Source organism: Octopus sinensis, linkage group LG1 (assembly GCF_006345805.1).
Source record: "Octopus sinensis linkage group LG1, ASM634580v1, whole genome shotgun sequence".
In the NCBI taxonomy this organism is placed as follows: domain Eukaryota; kingdom Metazoa; phylum Mollusca; class Cephalopoda; order Octopoda; family Octopodidae; genus Octopus; species Octopus sinensis.
This window is the reverse complement of record NC_042997.1, coordinates 79,589,547-79,601,693: the sequence shown is the minus strand read 5'-3', so window position 1 is coordinate 79,601,693 and position 12,147 is coordinate 79,589,547. Positions and strand designations below refer to the sequence as shown.

Genomic DNA, 12,147 nt, shown 5'->3' with positions numbered 1-12,147 from the left:
TGCATTCATTCATACATACGTACATACATACACACATACATAATACATACATACATACATACATACATACATACATACATACATACATACATACATTCATACAATTTAATTTTCTCTTAGCACACAAGTATGCTCACACGTCTCGCATAAATGCAGTAAACTATTAAGAACCATATTTCTAGATGACGCAAAACAACCCCTTCGCAGCCACAGCCTTATAGCTTACAATACACGCGTCATACTTATTTAGGCTTCACGTTCTGGTCTCGTGTCACTTTCTGTTGTGCTCGATCTTGGTTCTACAGTGAGTTACAACCCTCTTATAAAATTTGTCATAAAATAGGTTGGTCATGTGGCACCATCTGAATATGACACATACCTATAAAAGCATAGTTCGCTGTAAACAATCATGCACAAGTTTTTAAAATAATTAACCATTTGAAGGTCTTTCGGGAAAAAATTATTCGACCCGTTCTCATGAAAAACGAATTCAGTTCATTAAACTTCATCTTTCAGTGCTCAGTAAAATAATTATCCCCAACTCCTACCAGACAATTATCCGAACGTTGTGTACTTATTCTCCCTTTTCCTAATTACACTACTCTGTGGTCCATTTAACACTTCTTCCAATTTTTTCTTGAAATGTCTTCGCTTTGATTATGTACTTGCAGTGGAGTGCAGCGGGGCTAAATGATTTCGCTGTCGCAGTTCAATATCCTATTCACATTGCTCTTGTGTTTTTTTTTACATGATTTAGCGTAGACTATTAGAGTTATTTGTATATAATATGTCTTCATTTGACTTTCTGTAAAGGTAATGCTTCCCTGTAGTTGAGTCTAGTGTGTTGCCTAAAATGTTGACGATTCTTAAATTAGGACTAAGTTTAACTTCAATTTTTTCTATATTTCTGTTAACGTTTTTCTAAATGTATTTACATCGTGTCAATTTATGCGGATGACTGCCATCCTGTCATCTCCATACAATTCTATACTGAAAAACTTATTATTTAAAGCATGACTGAAATGTACAAGTAGTTAAAATTTGTAAACTTTGGCCCATCGAAACTACAAATGAAGGTGTTCATCTCTCACTCACTTCCTTTAACCTGAAAGGTGTCATTATTAAATAAGAGAGGCATAATAGTCATTATTATCTGTCACTAATTGTAGAAAATATTTCACCAAATTATAAAATTTACTGGAGAAGGGCTTTTGTGATTGATAATTTGAATTTCGCCGTACCAGATGAATCGATAGTGCTTCATTTTCTATACTACTGAACGACTTAATTACAGCAGTATTACTATTTCATTGTAGTAAGTCAGCGGCACGTATAAGCTTTGAGTTTATGGAACCGAAGATATGCTTGCTAACTACGTCCAGTTGATTTAGATACAAGATTTTCAATGCAAGCCATCAAGACTACAGATCTTGACTGTAGCAGTTATTTTTAATTGCCTGAACGAACGTGCACCAGTGATATAGTGAATTATATAATACACACATACACACACACGCCTGCGCGCGCACGCACACACATAATTAGACCACTTGCTAGACCCATTTCACACTAACAAACATCACAATTAATTTTTCCATTGTTGAAGACGTCTCAAAGTTTTTGAAGACGTCTCATATTGCTCCTAAAGCATGCAAGGGACTTACAAGTCATTCTACACCGACCACAAGTCAACCCCAGCAGCAGAGGCCCGACCATCTGAATGTCTAACCAAACCACACACTCTGCTTTATAAGGTGCACGAGAAACCATGTCAGATATTACATAGGTAGACAGGCACACCGCTGTGACCACGCCTTCGGCTTGCTTTTGAGAAGCAGACACACACAAGATTGTTTTTGAAATGATTGCATGGCTTGCACCGGGGATGTTTTCCTTGCTCCAGTTTGCCATATAGTTCTTGTTGTGGCATGTGGGTGTCCTCTAAACGGACATGATGACAAGACCATAGTGTTTCATTATAATGGACATGATACTCATCATATTCACCAACTGCAGTACTCTCGTAACAGGTACATGAGATCGCCATAAGATCTTTAGGATATTATATAAGCATCGCAGGCGAAATCCCTCGGGACATTGGAGATGTCTGCAGTAGGTTGTTCAGGTCTCGCATTCATACACCAGCGCTGATAGACCTCAACCTCCCCAATGTTTCACAGACCTTAGAGAGTCTCTCACTGGCCTCCTCGTCATGTGTATTAAATCTAGACTGCGTTACCAAGGTAGACAATTATATTTCCTCTAAATATATCTACTTCCAAGACTTTAAGCTTTATTCCTAATCACCTATCGCTCTATATCTCTCCACTATTAGTTTTCTGCTAATTTCTTTCTTTCTCCTCCTCCTCTTTTTATACACTGCCTTTGACATTATATCTATTAACGGTGTTTTTAAAAAAATTGCTAGCGTTCCTTTCATCATATACGCAGTCATTACATTCTGTTAAAATGTCTTATTGATGTGTTTGATTTCTTTCTTTCTCTGGTGAGAAGATTGCATTGTTTTACATCATTTTTTTCTTTCTGGAATAATACCAATGTTTTCTTCGAAACATATGTCGGAAGTAAAAAGATTTGAATAACACCTGCATTTAACTCCATTTATTTATTTATCTATGTTATTTAAAAACATTTCACTAAAACCTAGAATTTCTACCTTTATAAATAGGTTATTACACCCTTTGCAATCTAAATATGGCGGACCCGTAGGGGAATGCTACTTTTATTTATAGCCCCAGGAAGACATCTCCTTCAGCTGGATAACGACACACTGTCTGTGTTTGATCAGTATTTGCAAAGGGAAATCATCGTCCTTACGTGATACACACAGAACCATATTTCTGGGTATTTACCCGTCATCAGTGTGTAATAATCGCCAGCTAGCGGTGAGAACTCATTCCAAACGCAAAATGTTATATGCTTTTTCCAGTGACAAACTGTCGCTGATCAAGAAAAAGGAAAACAAGCAATAACAAATCTCTGAGCGAGAAGTAAACAGTAGCAGCACGGAATCGTGAAGTATATTTGCCAATTAAATGTGGCGGGCCCATAGGGGACGATGCTACTGTTGTTTATCCCATGCTGCTACTGTTTACTTCTCGCTCAGAGATTTATTATTGCTTGATGGGAACAATGATTTCCCTTCGCAAATACTAATCAGACACAGACAGTGTGTCGTTAGCCAGCTGGAGAAGATGTCTTCTTGGGCCTATAAGCAACAGTAGCATCGTCCCCATGGGTCCGCCACATTTATATGGCAATTAAGAGCATTACTACACATAAATGCGTCACGCTATAAGTCAAAACTATCATAATAAATATACAGTGTATTGACAACGAGGGAATGCAACTTGGATGTCGTCTCTTAAAACAGATTCAGCCGCAAATCATATGATTTCATAGTTAATGTACATAATCCACTTTCTAATCATCAGTGCAGGCATAACCAGAACACATAAAAATGAACAAAATTCACATACCAGATGAACACCAAATGTATCCAACATAGCACATATATTCAGTGTTGAATTATTCCGAACATGCACGTGTACCGAGAAGTAATTTGAAAATCCCGTCTTTTACATGGCTATATAAGTGTGAGCATTTCTATGTGCTTTATTGGATAGATTTGGTGTTCGTCTGGCATGTGAATTTTGTTCATTTTTTTGTGTATGTCTATTCTGATTATGCCTGCACTGACGATTAGAAAGTGGATTATGTACATTAACTATGAAATCATCTGATTTGCGGCTGAATCTGTTCTTAAGAGACGACTTCCTAGTAGCATTCCCTCGCTGTCGGTAAACTGTATATTTATTACGGCAGCTTTGACTTTAAAAGTCCTTTATAGCGTGAGGCATTTACGTGTAGTAATGCTCTTAATATAATACATGTATTTAAAAGGGAATATATTAATTATATATTTTATATAAATTTTTCCCTTAACTCGTTTTTCACGCTGACTACTTGATAAATTCTTATATAGATTTTATCCTTATATTTGATATATATAATATATATATATATATATATATATATAATATATATATATATATAATATATATATATGTATTTCTAAGTTTGCTCTTTCCCCGTGAAACCGAGTATGTATGTATGTATGTATGTATGTATGTATGTATGTATGTATGTATGTATATAAAATAGTGTACATTTAAGCACAAAAGAAAACTACCCTTTAACAGGTCATTTTTACACGCTAGAAGAAGCAGCCAAAACGACCAAACCCACATTTTATAGCAATTTTCGAAGGAAATGAAAAATAAAAACTTTTACCTTGTTATTTTTTGCGGTTATACCTAGGTTTCAAATTTCTTTAGCAAATAAGATAATTTGCTAGGCGAATTCTCATCAGTAACCGGCCTTAACAACTAACTTATAATTCAGAGACAAATAACACGTATCTCATTATTATATGTTATAACATTTCAAAATTCAGCGCGCAAGCGCAGTTTCAGTCTCTGTGTTTCTTTATTTTTCTGTGTTGACTTCTCCTGTTTCCCATTTCTTTCTCAATCTTTACGATAGATCGATAGATCACTGAGGTGACTTTGTGAAGTAAAACTACCCCAATCTTTCCGTTCATTATGTTCAGGTCAGATCTTCTCCTAATGTATTGGACACACCACAGAGCCATGAAGTCGACATATATGCGGCTTTTCCGGGGTGACATATATTATCATTGAATAGCTCAAGTCCCTTTATTTCCTTTGTCAACGCCTTCCATCTGCGTTTGTATTTACTTCCCCCATTTCCAGCACTTCTGTCAGCTTCCTTGTCACCTTGTTACCAATCGCTCCGTTTCTAATCGCTTTTTCAAATATACACACTTCACACTTAAGAAAACGCAATTTGCCATGCTAACCTACCACAATCCAAAAACCTCTCTCTCCCTCTTTTTTCTCTGCCTCCTCTCTCTTTCATACACGCAAATACATTTACAACTGGCATATAAACAATTATAAATAAATGCACATCTACCTTTGTCATACATTGTACATTAATACCATCACTATTCAACAAATATAACACGTTCTTGCTTATCTGCTGTTGATACACGTATACATACACACGCGCTAAATACACATCAAACACATTCACGTATACATTGACCTGCTTTACATACTATAAAATCACACAGATACTCGTACATGCTCAAAAGCGACCATATGCACACATATACAAAAATCTATATTGACACAAGTATCCCCCCACATACATACACAAACATGCTAAATGCAAACACGCCAAACACATACATACAACCATATACTCACACCTGTTTTTTATGACACAACTTAAACACAAGCACTATCACAATTAAAAGGAAACATATACACACTACTGACGCTGACGCATTCACAAATGCCAGTAATAAACACTCACCAAATCCATAGACATACCTATCTACATAAACACAAATGGACTAATTACCTTTCCATTTTTTCTCTCATTTTCTCTCTTTATTCCTCCTCTCTCTATATCACTGTGCTTTTTTTTTTTAGAATTTCCGATCAAGAGCAAATAAGTCCTAAAAGTCCAACATATATTTCCTTCACTCATTCAGTGCCAAACTTCTTACTGTGTTTGTCATTGTCTACGCACTTGTTATGTATTTGAATATATTCTTAACCACAGCCACACAGACAGACTCGCTTTTATCTATATCCAATTATGTTCTCGATTACCAACTCAGGATCTCCTGGATTATCATTTTGGAATGTTTTCGGATTATCATCTTCGATTACACATGATCTTTTTATTGCATTACACATATATATTATGCGTGTGTGTGTGTGTGTGTGTGTGCATACATGCTTATGTACGCGCGCGCACACACACACATTGGGTTGTGAGGTTGTCTGGTGAATTCGTTTGTTTTTTTCATTTATTTTAGATCCTTGTTTTTCATCACGATTTTAACAAATCGGTCAATAATATATTCTTCTTCACTGTTCACGACTTCTTACCAATATTCCACGATCTTGTCATTGTTTTGACGGTAGAAATCACCGAATAATTCATCGGGCCATGTTCTCAACTCCTCATTGTTGTTGAACGAAAGGTCTCCCGTAGCCTGTTGGAGAGTGACTGAAGGTGCTATATCGGAAGAACAGAGTGGGTGCAGAACTCTTAAATAGCATTTTTGGTCAAATTAGCGACATACGGGCGAGCACTGTAGTGTTGAAGATGCACACCGTAACACCAGTCGGGTCGTTTGCATCCTACTCATCGAATGAAGTGGCGGTCGACAGTATAATGAGTGTATCTCCTTTACTAGGCCAATTCCCAAGTAGACTGGTACGAATTCTCATGGATGAGCTCGTTCAATCGATTCTCATGGAGCTGAACAGATCAGATGGGACGCGGAGAGTCTATAAAGTCGAATTTCTTTTCCTTGAATTGTAAAAATGATTTCTGTGCAGGCCTTCTCTGTACACAGCACACATATCTGGCGCAGGTTTAACAGTTTGGGAACCTTCAATGAAATCAAAGAGAAGTAGGTGTCGAGAATGTTGTTTTTCTTTTTTCTTTCAGCTTTTGTTTTTGTTTTTGGTTTTGAACTTGCTACTCCATTGTCGTATGACTGAATGGGTGTCAAATTTGTTAAAATTTCAAAAACGATAAACGAAAGTTGTAGAGAAAGATCAAAATTACAAAAACCCCACGAAACACTTAAATAAAACCAATTCATCTGAAAACATGCACACACACACACACACACACACACACACACACACACACACGCACGTACAAACACACACACACACACACACACACATACACACACACACACACACAGATATATATATATATATATATATATATGTATATAAAATAAAATGGAAATACTAATTGTTCCACTTAACTGGGATTGAGGAGCAGCATATGAGCTTCTAGTGTTTGTGGCGCCAGGACATCTGAACTGAAGTTAATGTGATTGTCTTTTTTTAAGTCACTAACGTTCAAATCCATTCGCACGCGCGTGCGCGCACACACACACATACACACACACACACACACACACACACACACATACACACACACACACACACACACACACACACATGCAATAAAATTATTTATAGTTTTTATAGAAATAAACTAACGATACTGGGGAAAGAGAAAGCGGGCATAGCTTACGATCCTTGATCCTTGCTATTTCAATCACATTGCTTTATTCATTTTAGCTTTCGGAATACATTTTTCACTTGATTAGCCGAAGGATTAAGATCTAGTCCGAATGCTTGCAGTGGAGTGGATTTATGCCAGGGCACCCAGGAGCCAGGTATAAGGCCTGAAATTTGGGAAAAGTGGATTACTCGATTACATCGATCCCAGTGTTCCACAAGTACTTATTTCATCGATCCCGAAAGAATGAAAGACAAGGTCGACCTCACTGAAAATTGAACTCAGAATGCCGCTAAGGATTTTGCCCAGCGTCCTGACGATTCTATCATCTCGCCGCCTTTATGACGAAGGAAATAATTCCTTGAACTTAACTCAAGTAAGAGATGCTAAATTAAATGGGAAGTTAAACTTTCCCAGTGATATTAATAATAAAGTAAATTATTTTTGAACTAGATAGACGAGAAATATGTAATGTTAGCAAAGCAACAAACACCATAGGAACTTGACGAACTGAAATTCGAGATAAACAATTGGATGTTACTTGATTTAGGCACTCTTGAATTAATAAGGGAGCCTCTGAATGGTTGCTATACCTGCTAGAAGTTGGAACCAAATCTCATTCAAGTCCCACCCAACCGTCTTTAGTAGGCATTAAAAACGTAGTCCTCGATACTCGCAAACAGACTTAATCGTTGCAGATGGAAATTGTTTGATCAATGTTCCTTTCAATTAGGCCTGAATAGGGGTCAGCAGCATTTTTATTTTATTTTGCAAGATAGGAGATATATAATCAACCCCAGTATACAACCATTAATTATTGTATCGACAACTACGATGTCTGTACATAGAGCACCAATGCTTTAACCTACTCAGAACATGTAGATATATACTACCAATTTTTTACTTGGCAAAAGACAGTCTTTTTCGAGAAAGAGTATATATAATTGTAATTTTCATACCTTTCCCATTAGAATTGTTGACAAGCATGAAGGGAAAAGACTGATGGCAATCTCATAAAACATGGAAGATAATTTGTGCTCTTAAGCATTCACTTGCTTCCAAAAGGCACAACATTGTGATCGATATCAATATTCAAAATAACAAAATAAAAAAGACAAAATTCAGACTGTAAAAAATCACTCAAAGCGTATATAGAAAAATATTGATTTTATTTGAAAATAAATTATATAAAAGGTTTAACGTGATTTAATTTATATTTACAAATTCAAATAAATATCCATTTACTCTTCAATCATTAAATAGCACACAACTGAGATAGATATGAGAGCGCAGAACTAAGATATGAGAGTGCAGTGCGAATAAATACTAAATGTAATACAGTATATTTATTCGAAATGCGCGCTGAAATGTTTTTACATAACTATCATTTACTTATAAATATTGACTAGAAAATAAAACTTAATTTTGTTTGTTTGAACTTTTAAATTAATATAAATATTTGTGCATATCTGTGTGTTCGTTCGTTTGTTTGAGCATGTGTGTGAGAGGATATGTACGTTAAGAATGAATTTGAAATGAAGATAGTAAAAAAAAATGCTAGTTAAAACAAAAGTAGTAAAAAATAATTTAGGGTAATTTCCTTAAAAGCTCGTTGACAAATGAATGATAATGCATAGAAGTTCTTTGATTCAATAATGAGTCAATAATGAGCATAAGCTTACGATAAAAATTATAACTAACAAGACATATTCACCGATGATAGCTAAAGGAGGGTAATATACATACATACATACATACATACATACATACATATATACATACATACATACATACATACATACATACATACATATATATATATATATATATATATATATATATATATATATATATATAATATATATATATATATATATATATACATACATATACATACACACACACACACATATTAATATAAGCTGCTATGTGCAATGTAATACCATAAAGGAAAAATATAATTGTCACTGAAGGCGACTAATGGAGTCAAGGCACCTACACTGCTAGAAATAAGAGAATTCCTTAGACGAAAATCCAGTTTCGGCTATTTCTGTAAGCTTCATGAGTAAGGAACACTCGTTCAGCAGATTGTGGGCCAATCCTTCTGTCAGCATATATGTACTTACCATAAAAAATTTATGAGTGATTTAGAGGATCGCTAATGTGTATACAAAAATTAATATGAAAAGCTATGTCCAATGTAATATCACTGAAAGCGACTAAGAGTGTCAAGACATCTACATTGCTAGAAATATGAGCTAAAATGCTCTAATGCTGTAGAAAAAGCACATAGACGAATACTTATACGCTCAGAGGAGCTACAATCTCCCAAAACACCGACTCGAGAATCCCTTAAACTGAATGTCTAGTTTCGGCTATTTCCATAGCCTTCATCAGTAAGGACCACTCGTTCGGCGGATTCTGGGTCAATCCTCCTGTCACCATATATACATTTACCCTAAAAATTTATGTATATAAGTATATGTATATTGATATAATTTCTTCTGTAGTCTTCTGTGTGTGTGTGTGTGTGTGTGTATGTGTGTGTATGTGTGTGTGTATACGTATATATATTGATATAATTTCTTCTGAAGCGTTCTGTATCTGTTTTTGTATGTGTGGTGTGTGTGTGTGTGTGAGTGTGTGTGTGTGTGTGTGTGTGTGTATTTGTATGGAAAGAGAATGCCACAATAAATATATATAATAAATACTCATGCAGTGTTAGCACAATAAATGCCTCATTTTACAAAATAATGCTCACAAAACTACCGAACATAAATATTAATGGCGAACATAAATATTAATGGCGGAAACAACGACTCTACTTATGAGATTACCGATCTAAAGTAAAACCAAGTTAATACCGCAAGATAATTTGTTTATTAATTTAGATATAAACTAATTCTAAAAGAAAGTACACTGAACTTTGAAAGTCTTTATGACGATATCATAAATGCGGTTTTAAATGTTGGCGTATTTAAAAGGGCTAAGTTGAAGGTGGTCATATCGACCCAAGAGCTCAACTGATAGTTTATTTTATTGATCCTGAAAGGTAAAGTTGATCTTGGAGGAATTCGAACTCAGAAAGTAGAGATTCGGAAGAGATGTTACTAAGTATTTAGCCCGACGCTCTGTCGATTCTCCCAGTTCACCAACTGCGACAAAATTATAAATATGGAATGTATTTATTTCACTCAATGCACCAAAGACAGGGGTGCACCATGGAATGTAAAGTTCCAGTTGTGTAATGCAGGTATACGCTTATACCAAGTAGTTTCTGATTTTGATTTTTATAGGTGAAGCATATTTAAATCACATTTCATATTTGTGAATTCTTCGCACGTGTATGCAAAATAAGATGTCAAAAACACCAGGTTCTTCATAAATGCACGAAATGTGACATGGTGAAATCAAAATTGTTCATGCGTAGACTCAGTAGCATTTTCACAACAGGTTTTTCATTTAAAATCTGAAAAATAGAAAGAAAGTGTAAACTTTAGTATAATTAATATATCACTATTTAGCTTCGATGGAAAGAATAAAAAAATTAAACATTACAGTCACAGAAAAGGATTAAACAATCGAGTGATAAGCGGATACTTAACTGTTTATACATTAAATTTAGCATAAAATTATGCAAAAATATAAAGCTTTAAACCCATATAGAGAGGAAAATTAATAAAATTGTATTTTTCATGACTTGATCAGAAAATTAATGATGAATGTGAAACGGTTTCAGTTGGAAATTGTAATAGAATAACGAACAGCATTCAAGAGAACCTCCTCCTATTCCACAAAAAACACAGGCTTTAGTTCATATATTGAAAGTTCATGTGGAATTTAGATTTTGTGGTAGGTCATGTCTTATCCAAAGGTTACAACAACTGCGTTGAAAGAAAGATGTTTCCAAAATGGAATCGCAACCGAATGGCAGCTGACTTGGCTCACCGATATCTTGACTGTCAAGAAGGTACTAGTTTTTTTCTTTTTTTAAATAATGTTCCGCTTTCTTCACATGACTCTCCTCTTCCGATCATCCTTTTTATATCCAAACCCACAAGCTCTGCAAAAAAAAAAAAAATCCCCAGATCTTGTCATTCTTTCACAGAATGTCGGCCCTCTAGAATGCCTTCTCTGTTCATATATTTCCTCTAAGTATTGACTTACAATGTTTCAAGAGGAACATTAATAATATCAGTTTCACCGATACAAGTGGGCATGCAAAAGCCATGGTCACAATCCTGTCCCTCATACACAACAAGTAAAATATAAAGTGCTGAGTACTGCCTTCCAGGATTTAGTTGATAATATTCCTCCCAATACTTGTTTAAGTGTGGTACTAAATTTATCAATCTCTTATTATTAAAACAGCTATGTTATTAGCAATAACAAATACAGCGCCAACAGTGGTACAAACACAGACAAATGCATAGACATATTATATTATATTATATTATATTATATTATATTATACTCTAAGGAGCATAACCAGAACACGCTCCCATCTGGATGATATTACTTAATGTATTATCTGAAGTGCATTAAAAAGCGTAATTCAAGATAGTAGTTCTGCAAATAATATTTCACTAATACTTAAAAACTCAGTGATCGCTATTGATTGTATCAGCTGTCGTTTGGGTAACTAAACCTTCGTCCGTCACTATTTAGCTATCTCCCTCATTTTGACCGATTACAGGATTTAGTTTTGTACAGACGTTGGTAGGTGATTCTACATATTCTATCAGAGTATTTTATACTGATTCTATAAGTCTGCAATATATCTCTTGCAGGATTCGAGGTAGGTAAAATATTTAAACCTCCAATCACAACTATGTCTAGGTTATCTTATGTGACACGGCATTCATTCATAGTTAGGCTTATCATAATTTCTTAGGCTCATACAGAGACAACATTTAAATTATAGGCATGGCCTGTTTTAAGCTACTTAGATTTGTTCAAATTAAGCCCTGCGCCAAG

General features: G+C 35.1%; 1 long non-coding RNA gene across 1 annotated transcript in view; it reads right to left on the bottom strand.

Annotated features, from left to right (window-relative positions):
• Nucleotides 1-10,027: 10,027 nt before the first annotated feature.
• The window catches only part of LOC118763027, a 6,522-nt gene continuing 4,402 nt past the window's right edge, over nt 10,028-12,147 (bottom strand). The window contains exon 2 of the long non-coding RNA XR_004998776.1: nt 10,028-10,639. This is a non-coding gene — a long non-coding RNA (uncharacterized LOC118763027). The remainder of the gene's footprint in view (nt 10,640-12,147) is intronic.